At 40.5% G+C, this 25,946-nt stretch overlaps 1 long non-coding RNA gene and 1 pseudogene across 8 annotated transcripts; both read left to right on the top strand.

Moving 5' to 3' along the window:
* The first annotated feature begins 3,551 nt into the window (after positions 1–3,551).
* On the top strand, positions 3,552–18,840 carry LOC309651682. Of its 7 annotated transcripts, XR_014258310.1 has the most exons (6): positions 3,552–3,651; positions 5,101–5,331; positions 8,714–8,794; positions 11,729–11,847; positions 11,945–12,158; positions 17,806–18,840. It is a non-coding gene; the product is annotated as an uncharacterized lncRNA (long non-coding RNA). The 7 variants fall into 7 exon arrangements; XR_014258311.1 differs by lacking the exon at positions 3,552–3,651 and having other exon boundaries at positions 4,753–5,331; positions 11,942–12,158; XR_014258313.1 differs by lacking the exon at positions 3,552–3,651 and having other exon boundaries at positions 4,758–5,331; positions 11,749–11,847.
* A 5,547-nt stretch (positions 18,841–24,387) lies between these two features.
* Positions 24,388–25,617, top strand: LOC309651600 (sorting nexin-3 pseudogene; annotated as a pseudogene). Its single transcript has one exon. The product of its transcript is annotated as a sorting nexin-3 pseudogene (transcript).
* The last annotated feature ends 329 nt before the right edge of the window (positions 25,618–25,946 follow it).

Below are 25,946 nucleotides of genomic sequence, written 5' to 3'. Positions count from 1 at the left end.
TTTGTACCTTCGAGATGCTTTCTATGCTTGTACAACGAGAGCTTTGGTTGCAAGTTTAGAAACTCTCTCGAATTAGCTTAACGTGGTGAAGGAGCCATGATGAGCATCTAAGGAGCCATAATCCACCTGGCTGCAGGCTCCAGCCCTAGTCTGAGTGGCCATGACCAAGGGAACAGGTCTCACCCCCATGATGGAAAAAGGCATTATCCGAGAGGGGATTGCGAGTTGAGCAGATACTCAAAACATATCTGTGACACGACAGCCTTCGGAGAACAAGTGTGTGTCACACACACACGAACACAGGCACACACGTACACAAATGCTCATTCCTCCAAGGATGGCACTTCCTAAGGGGATCCCAGTTTCTCAGGTGTTTTTCAAATTGTGGGTTGTCACCTATTAATGGTAGAAGATTCATTTAGTGTGTTGTTTGGCACTTGCAAAAATGAAATAGAATAACAGAAAATATCAGCATATCTTTACCTGTAAGGTTAGGTGTTGTTTTGAGATTTTCAGCTTCTGTTTTATATAAAAATATATATTTGTCTAAAAAGTTTACAAAACACTAAATTCTTGGTACAACCACAACTGTAGTCAGCCCCCGTCCTGAAGGAGGGAACCAACCCCATGTGGACTAAATTCTCAATTCACCCACCTCCCAGCACACATGCCAAAAAAGGGGGCTGTCTCGAAGTGTGAAACACTCACCCTGGGCTTCATTGTCTAACTGTATGAAGTTGAACATGGTCCCAGTGAATGGGAGATCATTCATCTTTTTCTGTGTTCTCCATGATTTTAAGTAATATTTACGCTATCTACTCCTAGAAAGTTTGAAGAGACTCAGCTGTTGGGCTGGCTGGAATATGTACCTGTTTCACTGACAGTTTTTAAATTTTTACTTGTTTTTTTATTTATTTGGTTGCACTGGGTCTTAGTTGCGGCATGCATGTGGGATCTAGTTCCCTGACCAGAGGTCGAACCTGGGCCCCCTGCGTTGGGAGCATGGAGTCTTATCCACTGTGCCCCCAGGGAAGTCCCTGTCAGTTTTTAAAATAAATTTATTTATTTTACTTTTGACTGTGTTGGGTCTTTGTTGCTACGCGCGGGCTTCCTCTAGTTGCAGCGAGCGGGGGTTACTCTTCGTTGCGGTGCACGAGCTTCTCATTGTGGTGGCTTCTATTGCTGCGGAGCTCTAGGCGCGCGGGCTTCAGTAGTTGTGGCACACGGGCTCAGTAGTTGTGGCTCGCGGGCTCCAGAGCACAGGCTCAGTAGTTGTGGTGCATGGGCTCTGTTGCTCTGTGGCATGTGGGATCTTCCCGGACCAGGGCTCGAACCCATGTCCCCTGCATTGGCAGGCAGATTCTTAATCCCTGGCAGTTTTTTTAAATGACAGTTTCATCTCTTTCAAAGTTACTGCTCTGTTCAGTTCTACTACTCCTTTTTGCATTAATTTTGGTCATTTATGTAAAAATCATTTATTTTCTTCAACTTTTCAAATATATTAATGTTAATTTGTAGAAGGCCTTCTCTTATACTTATCAAATCTCTTCTACATGTCTCCTTTCTAATACTTAATGTTATATGTTTATTTTTCAGAACTGTACTTGCTAGAGGTATGTCTATTTTATTGTTGTTTGTTGTTGTCAGAGAAATGGCTCTTGAATTTAATTCTATCATTTTTGCATTTTTAAATTCATTATTTTAGCTCTTATCTTTCTCAATTTCTTCCTTCTGCTTTCCTCAGATTTAAAAAATACATATTTTTTTTGCTATTTCTTCACTAATTTCTTGAGGAGAATTCTTGATGTATTTATTTTAACTTTTTCCTAATTAATAACGAAGTCATTTCAAGTAATGAATTTTCTTAAATACCGTTTTGGCCTGATTCCATAATTGGAGTGTTTTAAATGATTTTTGACTGTTTTTCACTGAAACTTCCATTTTAATTTTTAACATTATTGTATTGTGACAACAGAAAGTGGCCTATATGATTCTGGCTTTTGAAAATTAATGGAGTTTTCATATGTGGAATTTAATTTTTAAAAAAATAATATAAATGAGGGCTTCCCTGGTGGCGCAGTGGTTAAGAATCCGGTGCCAATGGAGGGGCCACAGGTTCGAGCCCTGGTCCAGGAAGATCCCGCATGTGGGGAGCAACTAAGCCCGTGCACTGCAGCTACTGAGCCTGCACCCTAGAGCCCGCGAGCCACAACTACTGAGCCCCCATGCTACAACTACTGAAGCCCGTGCCCCTAGAGCCCATGCTCCACAGCAAAAGAAGCCGTGGTGATGAGAAGCCCGCGCACCGCAACGAAGAGTAGCCCCTGCTCACCCCAACTAGAGAAAGCCCCCGTGCAGCAATGAAGACCCAACACAGCCAAAAATAGATAAATAAATTTATATTTAAAAAAATATATAAATGAACTTATTTACAAAACAGAAACAGACTCACAGATTTCGGAAACAAACTTATGGTTACCAAAGGGAAAACGTGAGGGGGAGGGATAAATTAGGAGTTTGGGATTGACATATACAAAACTACTATATGTAAAATAGATAACGAACAAGGACCTACTGTATAGCACAGGGAACCCTACTCCATATTCTGTAACAACCTATATGGGAAAATAATCTGAAAAGGACTGAATATATGTATATGCATAACTGAATCACTTTTCTGTACACCTGAAACTAACACACTATTGAAAATCAACTAGGCTCCAATAAAAATTTTTTAAAAATTAAATGGAGTTTTTATTTCTGATTAATACATGATAGATTTCTATAAACATTTCAGTAGACTCCTTCTGGAGCTGTCTGGCCAACTTGAACCCCTTCTTTGAGAATTGTCATCTCCCCCCCAGGGTGGGTTTTCGTAGTATGTGACTTTGCTTTCCACTCCCATGCCACACCTGCTCCCACCTCCCCAAGAGCTAAATGAACACGATCCAAGTTGGTCCAAACAAGTTTTTCCTCCCAGGAACTGGGTATTGAGGCTCAGTGACATATGGAGCTCTGCTCTCTGCTGGTTGCTCCGACTGTGGGGAAACCTATGTCCCACCTTGTGCATGAAAAAGTAAAGTGGGGAGAAAGAGAGGGAAGGAGGGGGGAGAGAGAGGTATGGGGGAAGGGCAAAAGACTGAATCCTTGACTCCTGGCAACTCTCCAGCTTCCTGTTTTATTTTCTTCTTGAAGTGTGACTACATTTCAACCTCTGAGTTCCAAGAGATGCTCCTGTACACTAGAGTAAACTCCTTTTCTTGGCCTAGGGCAGTTTGAGTGGATCTCTATTCCGTGCATAAGCAGGTATGAAGGATGTTTGGATGGAGAACTGAACTCAGTGTCTCTGTTCCCTTGGAAACGGTTTGTCCCACGAAGAAGTAAACATTCGCTTCCCTTCCAGGCAAGGGAGACCAGAGAATTATGATATCTCAATGCTGAGTCACTCCTCTTTGTCCACGAGGAAGGAAAACTGCTCAATGTTTCTTGACAATCAGGGCTTTTCCTAATCTAGAATCAAGAGCTCTTATGAAAGAAAAGGAGAGACTGGGCTTTCTTGGTGTGGAAAGGAGCTTGGCCTCAACACTGGAGGAGGCTGGGAAAGAAGTGGATGTGCATTCTGAAGATGAGCTGTTTTCCAGGAGGTGCCGGGTGAGTGGGCAAGAGGAGGCCCTCTGTGGAGGCTGGCCTTGGGGTCCCCCAGCTGTGCTGGGCCAGAGTCCTCACTGACCCGCCACCCGGCTTTTTAACCATTGACTGCACAAAGCTTTGTTCTTTTTAAAAAAATATTTTTAAAAATATTCATTTTATTTTTTAATTTTCCTTATTCCTTTGGCTGCGTCGGGTCTTAGTTGCGGCACGCGGGATCTTCGTGGAGGCGCGCGGCATCTTTTTGTTATAACGCACGGTCTCTGTTGCGGTGCTCGGGCTTCTCTATAGTTTCGGCCTTCAGGTTTTCTCTCTCTAGTTGTGGCGTACGGGCTCTCTCATTGAGGCACGCGAGCTCAATAGTTGTGGCGCGCAGGCTTAGTTGCCCCGTGGCATGTGGGGTCTCAATTCCCCGACCAGGGCTGGAACCCAGGTCCCCTGCATTGGCAGGCAGATTCTTTACCACTGGACCACCAGGGAAGCCGCAAGCTTTACTCTTTTATTCACTTTTGCCCCCGTTTTTACTCCCTCTTTCCTAACCTGCATAGGCAAGCATCCTAATGTGTTTGAAATGCTAAGTATTTTTTTTATTTGCTCGTATGAAAACATTTACTGTTGTTTATGTGCATGTGTATTTTGAGATATAATTCACATGTCATATAATTCACCATTTTAGCATGTACAGTTCAGTGGTTTTTAGCATAGTCACTGTGTTGTGTAAGCATTACCACTACTGTGCATGTATAATTAATTTACATAAGAGTATTCTGTATTGTCATTCTGTTTCTTACTATTTTTGTAAGGCATCCACGCTGCTGCATGCACATCTGGTTCATTGCTTCTCACTGCTGCAGAGAAGTCCCTAGTGTAATCTACCACATTTTTCTTATCCACTCCCTCTGCTATGGACACCTAGGTTAACTCCAAATCCCCCCTCCAACCAGTGCTTCAGTGAACATCCTCGTACCTGCCCCCTTGTGGGCGGGCCTGAGAATTGCTCTTCTGGAGGGGACTGGGTACAGGCTGAGCGACCACGGGATTCCACCAAGTACCACCGCATGGTTCTCTAGAATCACTGCAGCAATCCACACTTCCATTGCTGTTCCCATAACCCCACAGGCTCCCAGCATCGTCAGCTTTCTGCTTTCTGCCCTTCTAGCCAGTATAAAGGGACATATTCTTGTTTTGTCTCACTTCTCAGTACCACTGACATTGTATCTTCATATGCTGATTAGCCTTCTGGGTTCTTCTTCTTGAATTGCCTGTTTTTTGTTGTTACTGTTGTTTGGATTTGCTTCTCTCTTTTTTTCCCAATTGGACTTCCTTTTTTTTTCTTTCCCTGTATTCTCTAGATAAGAGACCATGTTTGGTTTATATTCTGCAAATATCTTCTCCCAGTCTGATCCTGCTGTTATTTTTTTCCCCGTGGTCTCTCATTTTCCATGTGGTTAGAAAATTCAAGCCGCCTACACCCAGAGCCAGTGCCAGTGAAGTGAAGTCCACACCAGTTCATACCAGTTCACACCAGTGGAAACCTGACTCTGCCACAGATGCCCTCACCTGCGACCACAGGGGTAGAGGGGCCCGGCCCCTGCCACAGGTGTGCTCTGCTGTCCCCTGGCTCCACTGTGACAGCTTCTGGAATATTCCCTCACCCGCCTCCCAGCAACCGTAAAACCAAAGGTGACTTGGGCACCCTATGAGGCAGTGAGGGTGGGGACCCCTCCCAAGGAGGATGGGGGAGTGGGATGGGGAAGGGGCAGAGGGCTAAGCCCGAGGGGAATTTTAAGGGAGGAACAGTAGGTTTTCTTTTTTTAAGTGCTTTTAAAATTTATTTACATTTATATTTATATTTATATTTATTTTTTGGCCGCACGGCATGCAGTATCTTAGTTCCCCCGACCAGGGATCGAACCTGTGCCCCCTGCAGTGTAAGTTCCGAATCTTAACAACTGGACCACCAGGGAAGTCCTGGAACAGTAGGTTTTCAAATACAAAAAGGCTTTATCAGGGTAGAAATTGGTTTGGAGAGTTGGTCTGTAAGTAAAAGACCCTCAGGGAAAATGTGAAGTTGGGGCTCCTGAGTGTTACCCCATCCCAGGCAGGGAAGCTGGTCATCTACGTAGTCAGGGAAGGAGGCCCTTGGGTCTCAGGCTCCCTGAAGTTAAGGCTTAAATCAGACTCAAAGTCTTGCATAAAATGTACCAGAAAAGTGACAAATTCCAGACCAATGTGGCTTGGCTGGAAACAAAACAAAGAAAGCCAAACGTTTGAAAATACTGAAATCCAGTCTAGTAATCACGCCGAATTGCAACAACTGAGTTCTGTACTTTGCTCTCACCTCTAGTGCTGAGGGTTAAGCCCGTTGAGTTGGAGTCTGGTGATTGCAGTGGGGTGTGTGGGAGGATCCTGAACTGGGAGGAAACCCAAACTCCTGGGCTGCGCTGGGCGCTTCCCTCCAGGCACCGCTGCTGCACCAGGGCGGACAGGTCTCCCTTTGCAGCCATTCTGGATGACAGGCTTGAAATGCAGCATCAGTGGATGCTGATGCCATGGAAACCTCCCCAGTCCATTTTTCCTCTCCATAAGCCGAGACTAAGACGTTTAAAATGAGACAAGAAGGTGTGGTCCAGCTCCAGCTGTTTAGCTAACTGGTAGTTATTCATAGAACTGCCTGGCCCAGCACGACAAGATGCTAACCTCTGTATTGGGTTTTGGCAAGTCAAGCAATTAAAAATAACATTAAAAAAAAAAAAAGGTCATGAAGAACCTAGTGGCAAGATGGGAATAAAAACACAGACCTACTAGAGAATGGACTTGAGGATATGGGGCGGGGGAAGGGTAAGATGTGACAAAGTGAGAGAGTGGCATGGACATATATACACTACCAAATAAAATAGATAGCTAGTGGGAAGCAGCCGCATAGCACAGGGAGATCAGCTCGGTGCTTTGTGACCACCTAGAGGGGTGGGATAGGGAGGGTGGGAGGGAGGGAAATGCAAGAGGGAAGAGATATGGGAACATATGTATATGCGTAACTGATTCACTTTGTTATAAAGCAGAAACTAACACACCATTGTAAAGCAATTATACTCCAATAAAGATGTTAAAATAAATAAATAAATAAATAAAAATTAAAAAAAAAACATTGTCAGGCAGCCTACTAAGGCTCCGTGTAGTTATGTCACCAGGCCAAGAAAAGTGTGTTAAGTGAGGGCCCATGGGTGACTCAGCACCCTGCCTCTGCTCTAGTGCACCCATCTGAAGATGAGAACCACACAGAAAGAAGAAGAGCGGAGGGCCAGAGAGACAAATTAAGACATCATACGTATCCCCAAATTCAACCATGACGGAAGCAACTTCTGTCCATTCTGGTACTTTCATTTCTTGCTTAAGAAAGTTTCAGGAGGATTTCTCTTGTGGGTCACCAAAACATTCTGACTAATACAGGTGGTGTAAATGTAAGAAAGGAGAGAAAAATTTTCACTCGTTACATTAACTACCTGGAAAACCCCAGAGAATCAGCTGAAAACTGATTCAAGCAAATAAGAGTAAGGATGAATTTTTTAATTCAATAAGTGGTGTTGGGATGTTAGATCCCTACTTCACACCAAAATACATTTCAGAAAGAAAAAAAAGATGTAATTAACCCATAAAAGAAATAGAAGAAAATATGGATACATTTTTATCTGATATGGGAATAGAAAAGCCTTTCTTACCATTCAAACCAAAGCAGAAGACGAAAAAGACAAACTTGTAAAAATTAACTCTTCTGTTTTAATAACAATAAAGCACAGAATGAAAAATCAATTAAGATAGGGAATTTGGCAGGAGGATCAGGGTTAGGGCTTCCAGGGGCTGTCTTTGGGGGAGGGGAAGATGATTGATTTGATTTGGGGAGTGTTGGTATTTGTAGGACCCACTCTGTCAAAATGAACTAGAAATAGACACACGCGTCTAAAACTGAGGGTGACCCCAAGGTTAGAGACATGTGTTTGGGACAATTCAGCATACAGATGATAGTTAAATCTACTAGAGTGGCTGGGATTACCCCAGAGTGAGAAAAGAAGTGGTCCCCAGAACCTGGCAGGACACTGACATTTAAAACCCAGGAGGATTCTTAGGTCCTTCAGGGCAGGAGATGCTCCGGGTCTGAGTTATCCTTGTGGCCCGGATATTCCCTAGCACCGTGCCAGGTACATACTGGATATTCTATACACACCCTTTTTTTTCTTTTTTTAAAACATCTTTATTGGAGTACAATTGCTTTGCAATTGTGTGTTAGTTTCTGTTTTATAACAAAGTGAATCAGCTATACATATACATGTATCCCCATATGTATCTATCTCCTCCCACTTGCGTCTCCCTCCCATCCTCCCTATCCCACCCCTCTAGGTGGTCACAAAGCACTGAGCTGATCTCCCTGTGCTATGCGGCTGCTTCCCACTAGCTATCTATTTTACATTTGGTAGTGTATATATGTCCATGCCACTCTCTCACTTCTATACACACCCTTTTGACTGTTTCCGTTTGTTTCTTAAATTTAATTCATTTAAAAATAGGTCAATTCATATGATTCAAAATTCAATGAGTGTGAAAGGATATCTTCTTGGTATCCCTGTCCCTCAGCCACTATTTTTCCTCCCTGGAATCAGTGAAAATCAACACCTTCTTGCATATCATTTCAGAGATAGTTTATGCGTATGCGAGCAAAAAATATATATATATATATGCACACACACACATATGTATATAAACTCTCTGGTCTCAACTCCTTTTTTCAATTGACACAATATTTCAGAGATTGTGTCATGTCAGTAAATCAAGAGTTTTTTCATTCTTTTTATGACTGTACAGTATTTCCATCTCTAGATTACCATAATTTGTTTAACCAGACCCTTTGTGATAGCTATAAACGTTATTTACAATATTTTGCTTTCACTAACAATGCCGGAATAGAGAATTTTGATTGCATGTCATCCGACGGTGGTGGTTTTGAAATGTGTCACCTTGATTAGGCTGAACCGCGGGCTTCACAATTCCCTGTCATGTATGTTTCCTGCAGGGTGGATCACAGAAGACATTTTGGTCACATGAGATTGGAGGACAGATGTAAAGATGCAAATGCTTGTTTTGACCTTGGAAGGTGAGGGCAGGACCACCGTGTGGTTTTGTAGCTCACAAGACTTGTGGCTCATCTGTGGGCTGACCTCCTTGGAGTGAAGAGGTGGGCTGTAGCCACTCTCAGCTTAGAAAAAATTCTGTCATGTTTTCCCATCTGCTTTTACAGCTTGCTTTTCTGTATTTAAATATGTAGCCCCTTTGGAATTTGTCCATTTGTTTACCCAGTAATTCCAAGGCCATTTATTGAATACTCTGTATTTTCCCCATTGATTTTAATGCCATCTTCACCGTATTATACATATTATATTATACTATACATTCCTATATGTATTTGGGTCTGTTTCTAAACTTTCTCATCCTTTCTACTGATTTGTGTATAACAATTTATTTATTGAAATTTACAACATTAAAAAATATCTAATTGGTCCAATCCCCCTTAATTACTTGTTTTTCAAAATGTTAGTGGCAAATCTTGTTTTTTCCTTCCCGTTTTATTGGGATGTAATTGACATGCAGCTGTATATTTATGTACAGCATAACGATTCCACTCATATACATCATGCAATGATGACCACAGTAAGTTTAGTGAGCATCTATCATCTCATATAGATACAAAATAAAAGAAAAAGAAAAAAATTTTTTCCTTGTGATGAGAACTCTTAGGATTTACTTTCCTAATGACTTTCATATATAACATACAGCAGTGCTAATTATATTTATCATGTGTTTCATTACACCCCTAGTACTTATTTATCTTATAACTGGAAGTCTGTACTTTTGACTGCCTTCATCCAATTTCCCCTCCCCCAACTAGTAGCCAGAAATCTGATCTCTTTTTCTCTGAGTCTGTTTGTTTTGATGTGTAATTGACCTATGACACTATGTTAGTTCCTGTTGTACAACATAGTGATTCAATATTTCTAAACATTTCAGATGATCACCATGATAAGTCTAGTTACCATCTGTCACCACACAAAGATATCACATAATTGTTGGCTATATTCCCCATACTGTACACTTCATACCCTTCACTCCTTTACTTTGTAACTGAAGTTTGAACCCTCATCGATTTCTTTCCTCCCCCTTCCCCTCTGGCAACCACCTGTTTGTTCTCTGTTATCTATTACTCTGCTTCTGTTTGTTCATTTGTTTTGCTTTTTAGATGCCACATATAGGTGAAATCATAATGGTATTTGTTTTTCTCTGTCTTTTATACAAGGTTTAGACTCAACTTCTCGAATTTAAAAATTCATTTAAAAATTTTATTGGAATTATGTTAAATTTATAGAGACTTGATATCTTTATGATATTGAGTCTTCCCAGCTAAGAACAGTACACTTTTCACTTGGTCAGCTTTTCCTTTGTGTCCAAAAGTAAATTTAAAAATTTTCTTTGTAGAAACTGCACATTTATTGGTAAGTTTATTTCTAGCTATTTTATCTTTTTGTGGGACAATTGAAATGTCTGTCTTTTCTTTCATTATATTTTCCTCCAATGGGCTATAATTTATACATTTTTTTCCCCCAGTTGGGCTCTTAGGCAGGACCCACCTGAAGTGTTCCAGCCTAGTAATCATTGATTTTTTTTTTTTCTTGGTAAGTTTCCTAGGCAGCCTTGAGAACAGTAAGTTAATACTACAGCTCTCTTGCAAATTTCTCTCTTAGCCACTCAGTTTCAAAATTCCTCAGTAAGGTCACAGATGGTGTCCCTCTTTGCTGGTATTTTAGTCAAATCAAGGTTTTTGTTTATGCTTTTTTTCTTCAAGCCAAATAGTGGAGATATTTTTGGTAAAACTGGAGTTTGATCTCATCAAGTCTGCAGGCCAAGCACTCAGGAAGCAGGCCAGCAGCGCTGTTATCTGTTCCGAGGACCCCACTGGTGTGGATGATTGTATGTCTGTAGAAATTGCTAAGGCCATGTTTTCATGCCCTCTTGTGAACTGATACAACTCTGCAGTGCTGGGAGTATAAAAATCACTATGCTTTCAGCATATTAATTCATTAGAAATGGTTAGAACAGCAAGGGAGTTTTGAGATCAGGCATCTAGTCTAAAGCTTTCATCTTATAGATGAAGAAGGCCAAGGTAGTTGAAAAGTGATGAATTAAAATTGCAGACTTTGGATGCCAGAGTGGGTGCCATCTCTTCCAACTTACACTGTCTTTTCTCCTTGAACTTAAAATGTCTCAACACTTCAGAGGAGCACCTACAATAGTCACTGTTTCCACCATAAGCACCAGAGTGAAAACACCTGGTCAACACATCCCACCTTCACTGATATTCAGGCCAGGAGCTGTGTTTGACCCTGTTTGTCCATCTCCAGACCTTTGTGCTAATCCAGCAGTTCTCAGAATGTGGTCTGGGGACCCCTGTGAGATCGCAAGACCCTTTCAGGAAGTTTTCAAGGTTGAAACTATTCTTATAATAATATTACAACATTATTTGCCATTTGCTCAGGAATGTTTTCCAGAATTTTCCAAGAAAGCATACTTAGGATCTAAATATGTGCATTTTCAGACATTAACTAAGTTTGTTCTCAGTACTTTTGCTGAGCTCTTACTACTTCAGTTATACTTGCTATAATGTCTTTAATCTCATTATTGTCAAAACACTTGTTATTTTGAAATCCTGAAGTTTGTCTCCAGCCTACGTGGAAACGAAGTAAGCACATTTTGTTGTCTTGATTTGCAATCATTTTCTTTTTGAGATTTTTAAAAATCGAAGTATAATTAATGTACAATATTACAAAAGTTACAGGTGAACAATGTAGTGATTCATAACTTTTAAAGGTTAGACTCCATTTATAGTTACTGTAAAATATTGGCTATATTGCAATCATATTTTTAAATATTAAAAACTTTTCTAAAATTTTAAACATTTTGTAGAACTATTTTGAAATTTAATAAAATTGTATTCTAAAATAAAATTTATTTATAATATATCTTTCTTATTTTAAAGGTGAATGGTTACTTTCTCAGCCCACAGCTTCACCATCTGCATATAGTCATCTCTCTGCCTCAGAAGGCAGGAACTTTCAAAGAAGAAGGGTGAAATTGTGAATAAGAAATAAAAATATGGTGAATATTACCTTTTCCTTGGTTGTATACATGTTAATAATTTATTATTATTTCTGAAAGTATTACGGTGAGTGACTTCTGGTTTCTGGTCCAGCAGGATCTTAGAAGTGATCACGCCATCCTAACAACAAGAACAAAGCTGAACAAACTGAAAAATCAGCAACTCTTCTTAGATCTGTCGTCAGAGCAGTGAAATCACAGGGCAAACGGCTGTCCAGAAATTTAAAGAGACAAACAGGTAAATGGAGAGAATCACGATTTACCAGATCTGAAACCCCCTGGCAGAAAACTCCGTGGGAACCAGTGCCCAGGTAGGGAAACCTGAACTGTAATTGATGAATTGCTGGAGACTCAGAGGGGACAGTCTGAGAGTTAAAAACTGCAGGAGGATCCAGTCGTAGGGGGTCCCCACGATTTTGTGAGTTTTACCTCTAGGAGCTCACAGGGAATATCAGAAAAAAATTCCCTTGTGCTTCCACCAGGGGGAAGGGAAAAGTAACCATTTTGAAAAACCCAGAGAATTCTGTTCTTCTTAACATGGTCTGCCCTTGGGAGAAACTATTTATCCAGAGCCTAACCTGCTAGGGCTTTATCAGAGCCTAGCTGACCGTGGGGAAGGGAAATACCCAACTGCAGCCCCCTCTAGCTTTCCACATGGGGAAGAAAAACTTCCAACTCCAGCCCCCTCTACCCATCCTCTCCCACCAAAGACGAGGAGAGGAACTGAGAAGCACCAGGGTTGTTCACAGAGGCTCAAAAGACTGAGACCTAATCATAGGGCTATAGAATGCTACCCTGCCGCCACACTTACCGTTCCTTTACTAAAGCCCTGTTTACCGCGATACCTTTTATTCAGTACATCATGTCCACCTTTCAACAAAAAATTACAATGTGTACTAAAAGGCAAAAAACACAGTTTGAAGGGACCAGAACCAGAGTCAGATATGGGAGGAATGTTGGAATTACCAAGAATTTTCTTAAACTGTGATTAAAATGCTAGGCACTTTAATGGAAAAAGCAGACAACATGCAAGACATGGTGGATAATGTAAAAAGAGAGATGAAAATTCTAAAAAAAAAAAAAAAAGCCCAAGATCAAAACCACTGTAATAGACGTGCAGGATGCCATTGATAGGCTCTTTAATAGACCAGACACGGCTAGGAAAGAATCTCTACACTTGAGGATATTACAACAGAAACTTCCAAAAATGAACAACAAAGAGAAAAAAGACTGAAAAAAACAGAATATCCAAGAACTGTGAGACAACTACAAAAGGCATAACATATGTATGTATCGTGGGAATGCCAGAAGGAGAAGAAAGAGAGAAAGGAACAGAACCAATATTTGAAGTAATAATGACTGAGAATTACTTCAAATTAATGTCAGACACCAAAACACAAATCCAGGAAGCTCAGAGAACACCAAGCGGAATAAATGCCCCCAAACTACACATAGGCATATCATATTCAAACTGCAGAAAACCAAAGATAACGAAAAAATCTTGAAAGAAGGTAGAAGATAAAAAAGCTTACCTATAGAGGAACAAAAATAAGAATTACATCTGGCTTCACCTCAGGAACCATGCAAACAAGAAGAGAGTGGAGTAAAATATTAAAGTGTTGACAGAAAAGAAAACCCACCAACCAAGAATACTGTACCCTGTGAAATTATCCTTCAAAAGTAAGAGAGAAATAAAGACTTTCTCAGATAAAAATTGGGGAAATTTGTTTCCAGTAGACCTGCCTTGCAAGAAATGTTAAAAGAAGTTCTTAATGTAGAAGGAAATTGATATAGATGAAAAACTCAGATCTAGATAAAGACGAGCATTGGAGAAGGAATAAGTGAAAGCACAATTAAAACTTTATTTTTCTTAATTGATCTAACAGATGACAGTTTGTTCAAAATAACACTACCAAAATGTATTCAGTTATGTATGCTTATATGCATAATATAACACTCCTTTGTAAGAAATGGACTCCAGTAGGGAGAAAATCACTAAGGATACAGTTGAACTCAGCACCATCAATCAAATGGATATAACTGACATCTATAGACTGCTTCACCCAACAACAGCAAGTTACACATTTTTCTCAAGTTCACATGAAACATTCAGCAAGATAAACCACATTCTGGGCCATAAAACACACCTTAACAAATTTAAAAGAACAGAAATCATACAATGTGTACTCTCAGACCACAGTGGAATTAAGCTAGAAATCAGTAGCAGGAAGATAGATGAAAAAATCCCCAAACTCTTGGAGATTAAACAACACACGGGTCAAAGACGAAATCTCAAGAGAAAATTTTAAATTTTGAACTCAGTAAAAAATAAAACATTAAAATTTTAATATACCGTGAAAGCAGTGCTTAAAGGGAACATTATAGCATTGAACACATATTAGAAAAGAAGAAATGTCTAAAACCAATCATTTAAGCTTCTCTTTTAGGAAACTAGAAAAAGAAGAGCAAATTAAATCCAAGGTAAGCAGAAGAAAAGAAATAATAAAAATTAGAACAGAAATTAATGAAATTCAAAACAGGAAATCAGGGGAGAAAAATCAATAAAACCCAAAGCTGGTTCTTTGGAAAGATCAATAAAGTGGATAAACTTCTTGCCAAGCTAACTAAGAAAAAAAGTGAGGACACAAATTATTAATAACTGAAAGAAAAGAGGAGACATTACTAAAGATTTCATGGACATTAAAAAGAATAATAAAGGAATATTATGAATAAATCTGTGCCTACAAATTTGATAACCTAGATGAAATGGACCAATTCCTTGAAAGACACAATCTGCCAAAACTCATGCAGAAGAAATAGGCCACCTGATAGGCCTATGTCTATTAAGGAAATCAAATCAATAATTAATGATCTTCCAAAACAGAAAGCACCAGGTCCAGATGGGTTCACTGGTGAATTCTACCACACATTTAAGGAATAAATTATACTAACTGCTTACAATCTCTTTCAGAGGACAGAAGCAGAGGAAATATTTCCTAATGTATTCTATGAGGCCAGAATTACCCTAATACCAAAACCATCACATGGCTAAAAAAGAAAAATCACAAGATCATATCAATAAATGCAAAAAGCATTTAACAAAATCCATTCCCATTCATGATAAAAAAAAACTCTCAGTAAACTAGGAATAGAGGGGAACTGCCTTGGCTTGATAAAAGAATATCTACAAAGAACCTACAGCTAACATCATACTTGATGTTGAGAAACTCAAAGCTTTCCCACCAAGATCAGGAATAAGGCAAAGACATCGCCTCTTATCACTGCTTTTTAAACATCATACTGGAAATCCTAGCTAAGCAATAAGACAAGAAATGGAAAATAAAAGGTATGCAGATTGAGAAGGAAGAAATTAAAGTGTCTTTGTTCACATATGACATGATCGTCTACATAAACAATGTGAAAGAATCAACAAAAAACTCCTGGAACTAATAAGTGATTATAGTAAGGTTGCAGGATACAGGGTAACTGTACAAAAGCCAAGTGCTTTCCTACATACCAACAACGAAGAAGTGGAATTTGAAATTAAAGCACATTACCATTTACATTAGCACCCCAAAAATAAAATTTTAGGTATAAATCTAACAAAATATATTCAAGATCTATTTGAGGAAAACTACAAAACTCTGATGAAAGATATCAAAAATGAACTAGAAAAAAACAGAGATATTCTGTGTTCATGGATAGGAAAACTCAATGTTGTCAAGATATCTTCCCAATTTGATCTACAGATTCAGTACAACCCCAATCAAAGTTCCAGCAAGTTATTTTGTGGATATTGACAAACTGATTCTAAAGTTTATATAGAGAGACAAAAGTCCCAGAAGAGCCAACTCAATATTGAAGAAGAACAAGAAAGTCAGACTGACATTACATTATTTTAAGTTTTACTGTAAAGCTTCAGTATTCAAGACCGTGTGATTATTGGTGAAAGAATAAGCAAATAAATCAATAGCATAGAACAGCAGCCCAGAAGTAGACTCGCATAAATATGGTCAACTGGTCTGGTGAAGAAGCAAGGCATTACAATGAAGCAAATATAGTCTCTTCAACAAATGATGCTGGAACAAATGGACACCCACATGCAAAAAAAAAAAAAGAAAAAAAGAATCTAGATACAGACCTCACACCCTTCACAAAAATTAACTCATAATGGAGCATAGTCCTAAATGTATCATACAAAACTGTAAAACTTGTAGACATACCATAGGAGAAAACCCAATGACCTTGGGTATGGTGATGACTTTTTAGAGACAACACCAAAGACATGATTTATGAAAGAACTAATTGATAAGCTGGACTTCATTAAAGTTAAAAACTTCTGCTCTGTGAAAGACACTGTTAAGAGAATAAGACAGGCCACAAACTAAAAGAAAATATATGCAAATGACACATCTGATAAAGGACTGTTCTCCAAAATATACAAAGAACTCTTAACACTCAACAATAAGAAAACAAACAACCCGATTTAAAAATGGGCAAAAGACCTGAACAGACACCTCCACTAAAGAAGATATACAGATGGCAAGTAAGCACATAAAAAGATGTTCAACATCATATGTTATTAGGGAATTACAAATTAAAACAACAGTGAGTTACCACTATAAACCTGTTATAATGGCCAAAATCCAAAAAAGACAACAAATGCTGGCAAAGACGTTGAGCAACAGGAACTCCCGTTCACTGCTGGTGGAAATGCAACATGGCACAGCCACTTTGGAGGACAGTTTGGCAGTTTCTTATAAAACTAAACATACTCTTACCAAATAATCCAACAGTGGCACCCCTTGGTATTTATCCTAATGGATTGAAAACTTATGTCCACATGAAAACCTTCACATGGATGTTTATAGCAGCTTTATTCATAAGTGCCAAAACTTGGAAGCAACCAAGATGTCCTTCAGTAGAGGACTGGATAAACAAACTGTGGTACACCCAGACAATGGAGTATTATTCAGGGCTAAGAAGAAATGAGCTGTCAAGTCATGAAAAGACATGCAGGAAACTTAAATGCATATTACTAAGTGAAAGAAGCCAATCTGAAAAGTCTACAAACTGTATGATTCCAACTATATGACATTCTGGAAAAGGCAAAACTATGGAGACAGTAAAAAGATCAGTGGTTGCCAGGAGTGAAGGGGAGCAGAGGAATGAATTAGCAGAGCACAGAGGATTTTTAGGACAGAGAAACTATTCTGTATGTTACTACAATGGTGGATGCCTGTCATTTACATTTATCAAGATCCATACGATGTACAGCACCAAGAGTAAACCCTAATGTAAATTATGGACCTTGGGTGATAATGACGTGTCTACATAGGTTCATTGGTTGTAACGCACATCCACTCTAATTCAAGATGTAGATAGTGGAGGAGGTTGAGTGTGTGTGGATGTGGTGTATATAGGAACTCTCTATAATTTCTGCTCAAGTTTGCTGTGGACCTAAAATCGCTCTAAAAAATAAAGTTTATTAATTAAAGGAAAGAGTATTATGATGCCAATTAAGTTGTAGTATCACTTGGAGACCAGTCACTCAGCATTTACAGAAAAAGGAATTGAACATTTTAAATGTAGGTGTGATGAGCTCTTTAAAAGTGAAAAGTTATTTGTTACAGATTTTCACATTAGAAATGAGAAAACCTCCAAAACAACCTACAGGGTAAGTTATCTTACTATGTTGGCTGAAGAAGTGCACACCATAGCTGAAAGGCTTACAAAAGGTTTACAGTTGACAATGCTGAATGCCTGCAGAATGAAGTCCATAGAGAAATCATGGTAGTGCCACTTTCCAATGACACAGTAACTAGTTATATGAAAGTTTGGGCTACCGATGTGATAAATGAATTCTCATGTGCAGAAATTGTACTTTTGCTTTATCAATGGGACAAATCTATAGATGTGGCTGGGTTTGCTGCTTTGCATGTTTTAATCCATTATCAGCCCCAGCTAATAAACACTGAAGATCTTTCATGAACACGTGGCAACAAACACAAAGAGCTGAAGAACTTTTCTGACAACAAACTTGTTGCTTGGCAGGAAACACGAAACGTTGAATACCTTTTTTGAGGCTCATGGTTTATCCCGGAACAAGTCTGTTGACATTTGCACAGATGACACAAAAGCCAAGGTGAGTAAAACTACTGGCACCTTAGCACGAATTGAGGCAGTGGCATTAAATTGTACTGTCTTTGTATTCTTCACCACGCAGTTAAAAAACAAAACAAAACAGTTTCACTTAGGAAAGTCCTTGATAAACCTGTAAAACTTGTTAATCTCATCAGACCTCAACTCCTTGAATACACATCGTTTTCGTATTTCTCCCCAACAAAATGGGGAGCACTTGTGTTGCAAAGTGAAGTATGGCGTTTGTCTCAAAGAAAAGCTCCTGTCAGCTGCTTCATTTGTGATCTGAGCAAGCTACTTTTGTCATGGAACACCATTTTTACTTGAAAGAACAGCAGGAGGACAAATCATGATTATTCAGACTTGGGTATTTGGCTGACATTGTGTTGGAAATAAAGAGTGAGCCCTTTATTTCAAGGAAAACATTGACACTTCTTTTCTTGCCAATGATAAGACTGAACGTTTAGGGGAAAATTAGAATACTGTAAAACTTGAATTCACCACCATATGTTTGACAGCTTCCGGATACTTTCTTTATATGTTATGTGATGACATTAATGAATTATTTTGTATTGTTTGAAGTATGTCAACATTGAGAAGATCTGCATAACTCAGTAAGCCAATATTTTCCAAATGAAAAAAATGTGTGAAGTTACAAAGATATTCATGAGTAAAATATCCATTCAAAGTGTCAAATAGACTGATGGATTTTAATGTAACCATTAAGATGGTATGGTGTGATGAATTGGGAGACTGGGATTGACATATATACACTAATATGTATAAAATGGATAACTAATAAGAACCTGCTGTATAAAAAAATAAAATAAAATTCAGAAATTAAAAAAAAAAGATGGTATAAAAGTTTCATTAGTTTAGTTTCTGATTCCACATTGTAAGTAACCTTTAAATGCTATCACTTGTTGAGTTTTGGTGTAGCATCAAAGAATATCCATAATTATCTGAAAAAACTATTAAAATACTCCTCCCTTTCTTGTTTATCTGTATGAAGCTAGATTTTCTTCATATACTTCAACCAACACAACACAACAGATTGAATGCAGAAGCAGATATGAGAGCTGTCTTTTATTAACTCAGACATTAAAGAGATTTGTAAAAAATGTAAAACAACTAAATTTTCTTTTGTTTTGGAAAATATAAAGTATAGCTTAAGAAATGTCCTTGTCTTATAATATAATGGGTTTATTATTTTATTAAGGAATAAATACATACCAAACATGGGAGAATTACTGTGCTACTCTATTCCTCTGCACAGCACTTATCACATACCTACCAATCCAATAAAATTGGTTATGAATACTCAAGGCTGTTTGAATTGCCTAAGCTTTCCTCATTTACTCACACTAGTCCTTATTCTGGCTCCACCTCTAGCCGATTCCAAACTTTTGGCCCCATTTTCTACCGCCCAACTCTGGACACACCTGTGGCAGCCACCCCCCACCTCCCTCCATCTAACAGAACCCAGTTTTGTTTCCCCCTCCTCTGAGTGGCCTTGACCTTCAGAGCAGTCCAGGGCCCTCTCCAGCCCCAAGGGGGCACCTTAGTTTCGTCTAACCCAATATGGCTGTCTCATTCCCTTTGCAAAATCATTGGTTTAAGCGTGGCTGTGAGACCATGAGATATGAGAAATCTTCTGAGGACCCTGGGAAGGTTTCCTCAGTCTTAAAATGGGACATAAGACAGGGTTGATTCCCTCCTTCTGCCTGGATATTGTTGATATATGAAGCCCAGAACCACTGCAGCCATTTGGGGCCCATGAGGAGAATCAGCCTAGCAAACAAGCCCGTGTGTGGAGGATGACTGAGCATAAAGATAGAGGCGATTTGGCCCCTGATGACGTTGCTGTTCTATAAACGAGCCCTGCCGCTGCCCAGTCTCGAGAGCTCCAACTAGGAGCTCTTATATTTCCTATTGAGAATTTACCTTTTCTTTAGCTGAAAATATCCAAACCCCTCTGGACATTCATGCAAGTTATTTCTCCTTGCCTCTGCCCACTCCCATCAGCTCTCCACTCTCCGGTTTCCTTCGGTGAGAAGACATTCTAGAAGGGCAAAAGGCACAAGCTTTAGACCCAGACTGCCCAGGCCCAAAGCTGGCTTGGTCACATCCTAACTGGTGAGAGAAGGCAATTTATTGAATCTGCTGGGCCTTGGTTTCCTCATTTGTGAAAGGTGGCTAATAAGAGGGCTACATTTCATGAGTTTAAGCAGGGGGGACTAAAAGAGCTAATACTTTTAAAGCATCTGGAACAGTTTTCACTTTCTTGAAATCCATCAAAGGAGGATTCAAACAAGGTGAACTTTTAGTGAATGGCATGCATTTTTGCTCACAGATTTCATTTAGACCAAAATATTAGGTTGGACCATATGAAGTTACCAGTAACCCACTGTTTCTGACTTACAAAAATGGCAGTTTCACATGGTTCAATCTACTACCCCTGGAAACTATGCTTCAGAGCTGTGAAAGAAAGCTCTCTTCTCTTTTGGAAAAGAAGAGCAGCTCCAGAAGCAGGTCCACAAAGGACAGGACATTGGAGATTAAACTAGGGGCTGCCAGGGAGTTCCCTTCTATTATAAGCAGGCAGCAGAGGCCGAAAATCAAAACAAGTAAATGGATTACGTGTATTTAATTTGAAAACAGTACAGTGCTATCTAAAATTATTATAAAAATATTGTTTATCATATAAGCAATCTTTAGTGCCTCATCCATGAAAAAGATACATTTTAATAGTAATATATTTTACATTTCAGTTTTTCACTTGAAAAGACCAAAATGTAAAGGAATTCATTGGCCGCCCGATAGGCATTGTGACTTTTATTCATCTCATGATCCTGGGCAAGTCACATGGCCTGGAGTAAAATATGGGTTCTTAAGCTTTGGAGAATCTGAGGCTTCAGGTGTCTTTCTCAGTAAACTGGTTTAAATTTTAATTAGAGGATAATTCCATACTAAGAAATGTGGCCTTTTGACACCCTCCCCGGGGGATAATAACATACCAGCTGCCAGCTACAAGGAACTTGATTTTTTTCAAAACACCGGGCATTTGGCAAAGGCAGTGCTGAGCCACTCACCACGGCGCTCCGCGGAGGCCGAGTGCGGGGGCTGCTCTGCCCTATTTCATAAGAGGAAGCGTCACAAATTGGAGCCGGACAAGACGGCCCAGAAAAAGAATGCGGTGGCCCCATGGTCCCTCACAGTCTGTTTCCTCTAAGAAGGAGCAGGCGCCACCAGGTTTCCAGGCAACGCCCCTCCCCTCTGATGCCTGCAGGAGAGACCAGGCTCCCAGGTGCGCCCCCCATCAGGGAGCAAGGTGATGGAGTCAGGGAGGAGCGTCCATGCGGCAGGGGATGGGGGAAGACGTGGGAACGCCCACACAGAAGTGGACACGCTCTGTTCAGAAGGTCACTTTCTGCTCGGGGGATCGCGTCTCTGCTCTGGAATTCTGATGTGGGCCTATTGAGGCCCATGGAAACCACCCCACAGAGACCTGGCATGGGTCCTGGATGCGAGCTACCCTTGAACCAGGAGCAGAGCCAGCTCGGGAGCTCCCTGGTGGTCCGAGCCCTGACCCAAATCTCCCTTTTGTTCCCCAAATGGCTTGTATCCCAAGCTCTGGGAGACAAACGTAAGCACTGCTAAATGGGAAATGGAAATCCACACTTTGACTCAAGGCCTGGCCTTCAGGACGGACACCCTGAGCCCCGTGTCAAGGTACCTGGGCTCCTTTTGGAGCAGCCTTGGCTGAGTGGGCTGCCAAGAGGCTGCCCAAAGCTTGGCTTCCTCGTTGGCTGTCTGTGTAGGACTCCTGTGCTTACCTTTCTCCTTCTGTCCTCCCTCCCCACCCCTCCCCTGGCCCCATGAGAGTAGTTACCTCTGGGGAGGGCCGGGAACATGACCTGGGAAGGAAAAAAGCCACCTCAACTTTATTTGCCATCTTCCATTTCTTTTATAAAATTAAAGGTCCCTGCAAACTTTTTATGACAAAATATTTTTTTTTTTTTTTTTTTTTTTTAAAGATTTATTTATTGATTGATTACTATGTTGGGTCTTCGTTTCTGTGCGAGGGCTTTCTCCAGTTGCGGCAAGCAGGGGCCACTCTTCATCGCGGTGCGCGGGCCTCTCACTCTCGCGGCCTCTCTTGTTGCGGAGCACAGGCTCCAGACGCGCAGGCTCAGTAGCTGTGGCTCACGGGCCTAGCCGCTCCGCGGCATGTGGGATCTTCCCAGACCAGGACTCGAACCCGTGTCCCCTGCATTGGCAGGCAGACTCTCAACCACTGCGCCACCAGGGAATCCCATGACAAAATATTAACGTGATATTTTAGGGAGTGACTTAATTACTCCATATTTTTCTGAATCTTTAAACTTAATACAGTATTTCAACTGTTAACGGTGGTGAAATGAATAGTGATACCCTTTTTCTCCTTTTATGTATTTCTCACATTTCTTCTAATGAGCATGTTTTTCTTTTCTGATTGAAAAAATCTTTTTTAACTGTGTTGAGCAGTTGTTTACATAGGCGCTGTGAGATTGGTGCTCTGTGGAGAATTACTGGGACATGGGCTTGTGCTTTATTAGGAGATGATGCTGTAGGACACAGCCTTTGTACAGTGTCATCGGGGAGCAGAATAAAGACATTTAACCATAGAACGACACTATAGTGTGTTGGACTCCGACCAGGTCAAAGGTGAGTACATAGGGGGCATGAGGGGAGGGCACTACTTTCAGCTTGCATTTCACTCAGAAAGTTAGTCCATCATCCAAAAGAAGGTTGCAATAGTCCCTCCTCTGGGGAGGAGCAGAGCTATGGTCCTGCACAGAGGGAGGAGCCCTTCCCAGGACAGGCAATCAGGAGCCACATTAGCAGCAGATGGACAGTGTGGGAAGCTGAGAATCAGGTCAAAGTGGAACCAGGGCTCTTTGCTTAAGGACTAAGGCTCTCACCATTCGCTCAGTGAGGAGGCCTGGAAGGTCACAGCAAAGCTTCGTGGCATACTCTTTTTATCTCGTATATGAGAATACCTGAGTGTGTGCAGGGAAATCCACGCGGTGCATTCGATAGCAGAGTGTGTGGAAGTTCACTTTCAGCAATACTTTTGTTACTTTAAGGCAGTTTCAAAGAATCTGGCCAGGTTCTGTTGAAGCTTTGACTTCCCCCGTCAGAATGCAGCTTCTGAAGGGAGGATTCTGGGAAGATGGTGGAGGAGGAAGCACCAGGAATCTGTCTCTCCACCCAGACAACAACTACAATGGCAGAATCAACCTGATGTAGCTATTTTGGAACTCTGGAGTCTATTGAAGGCTTGCAACTTCTGGCAGAAGGCTTGGAGGCAAATTGCAGTCAATTGCAGCCAGCTTCAGCTCCTGACTCATTAGCAGTTACCCATCCCCACTCCCAGACACATGGCAAGAGGCTGTGCAGCTCGCACACAACTTGTGGGAGCTAGAGTGGGCAAAAGCACCCTGTCCCCCAAATACTGGGGACCTGTGCTCTGACTGCTGACGACAGAGGTGCAGACAAAGAGGGTGAAGCCATTGCTGTTGCACCTCCCCTCATTGGTTCATGTCCCTCCCCCTTCAGGTTGAAGTGAATGCCAGAAGATTTAAAGGGCCAGTGCGCTTTCCCCCTCCCATCATTTTTTGCTTTTCCTCTTTTGGGAGCCTGAACTTAAAGACTAGGACATTCAAAAAAGGCTGAATATACAGAGAAAATTTAAAAGTGACTGTGCATGCTCAGGGAAATGCTCAGAAAAGACCTGAGAAGACATTAAGTTTACAACTCAGGCTGATCCTTGGCACAGAGACAGCTTATAACAGTCAAAAAACGACAACAAAGAACATCAAACCCTGGGGGAGGGGGAGAATCTGAGAGTTTCCAGAGTTACCACGTCATTAGATTAAAATGTCCAGTGTTTAATACAAAATCACAAGGCCCATTCAAACAAAGGGGAAAAAAATCAACAGAAACTGTCCTTGAAAAAGACCTAATGGCAGATATACTAGACAAAGACTTTAAAACAACCATCTTAAAGATGCTCAAAGAACTAAAGGAAGATGTGGAGAAAGTCAAGAAAATAATGTGTGAACAAAATGAAAACATCAACAAAGAGATAGGAAACACAAAAAGAAACCAAAAAGAAATTCTGGAGCTGAAAAGTACAATAACTGAAGTGAAAAATTCACTAGAGAGGTTCAAAGGCAGATCTGAGCAGGCAGAAGGAAGAATCAGTGAACTTGAAGATAAGACAATGGAAATTATCAAGGCTGAAGAACAGAAAGAAAGAAGATTAAAGAAAAGTGTGACACGACACCATCAAGAGGACCAACATACACATTGCAAGAATCCCAGTAAAAGGAGAGAGGCGAGCCCGGCGTCCCCGCGGTGGGCAGCAGCGGTGGCAGCGGGGTCGGTGGAACGCCGAGGGGGTGGAGGGAGCCTGCGGTGGCGGTGGCGGCGGCTGCAGCAGCGAAATGGCGGAGACCGTGGCGGACACCCGGCGGCTGATCACTAAGCCGCAGAACCTGAATGACGCCTACGGGCCTCCCAGCAACTTCCTCGAGATTGATGTGAGCAACCCGCAGACAGTGGGAGTCGGCCGGGGCCGGTTCACCACCTACGAAATCAGGGTCAAGACAAATCTGCCTATTTTCAAGCTGAAGGAATCTACCGTTAGAAGAAGATACAGTGACTTTGAATGGCTGAGAAGTGAATTAGAAAGAGAGAGCAAGGTTGTAGTTCCCCCACTCCCTGGGAAAGCATTTTTGCGTCAGCTTCCTTTTAGAGGAGATGATGGAATATTTGATGACAATTTTATTGAAGAAAGGAAGCAAGGGCTGGAGCAGTTTATAAACAAGGTCGCTGGTCATCCTCTGGCACAGAATGAACGTTGTCTTCATATGTTTTTACAGGATGAAATTATAGATAAAAGCTATACTCTATCTAAAATAAGACATGCCTGAAATTTGGCAAGAAGGGGCAAGAAAAACTTTCCGTGACTATTAATGATTCATATGCACCAGTGAAGAAGTTCTAACTAACTTTAGCATGCTGCACAAAAACTGGTATAATATGCCTTCAGTATACTAACACTCATAATGCTCAGTTTTGTTCTGTTTTGTTTTGGCAGTTTACAAGAAGTTAATTTGCTTTCGTGAAAAAAATCCCTCATTCCAGCCTTTCTATATAAATAGTTCTTTCTTGCTGTTTTAATGTGGTACATGCTCTAGCTTCACAAACCTGTTACTCTAGGATAACCTGCAGTGTCCTATCTAAAGTTACTCATTTGGTCTTACCTGCAGTTTTTGTGTCATGTTTGCTTCTTGAATCTGATTAATAGAATTTTTCTCTTATCCCCTTTTTAATATGTGGTGTTACTTGACCTAATTTATGTGTGGAAACACTACACATTGGTTTCCAGTACCCTACACGTAAGATATACACACTTGTGTGCAGCAAGTATCTCCCTTCAGGCTTGTAATCCCCTTCACATGGAAGATCAATGAGGGAAATCTTTATATTCTGTATAAAAACAAAATCAAATTTATATACTAAAATCATTTGTCTAAAAATTTAAGTTGTTTTCAAATAAAAATAAAAATGCATTTCTGATATGCAAAAAAAAAAAAAAAAGAAGAGAAAGAGAAAGGGGCAGAGAGAATATCTGAAGAAATAATGACTTAAAATTTCCCAAATTTGATAAAAGACATGAATATAAACATCCAAAAAGCTCAATGAATTCCAAGTAAGATGAAGTCAGAGACCCACACAGTCTCATTATAATCAAACTTTCAAAAGACAAAGGGAAAATCTGGAAAGCAGCAAGGTAAGTGAATAGTCACATACAAGGGGATCCTCAATAAGATTATCTGCAGATTTCTCATCAAAAAATTTGGAGGCCAGAAGACTGTGGGAAGATTTATTCAAAGTGCTCAAAGAAA

Source organism: Balaenoptera physalus (assembly GCF_965194825.1).
Source record: "Balaenoptera physalus genome assembly, chromosome: 21".
NCBI lineage: Eukaryota > Metazoa > Chordata > Mammalia > Artiodactyla > Balaenopteridae > Balaenoptera > Balaenoptera physalus.
Note: the sequence above shows the minus strand (reverse complement) of the source record. Positions and strands in the feature narration are given on the sequence as shown.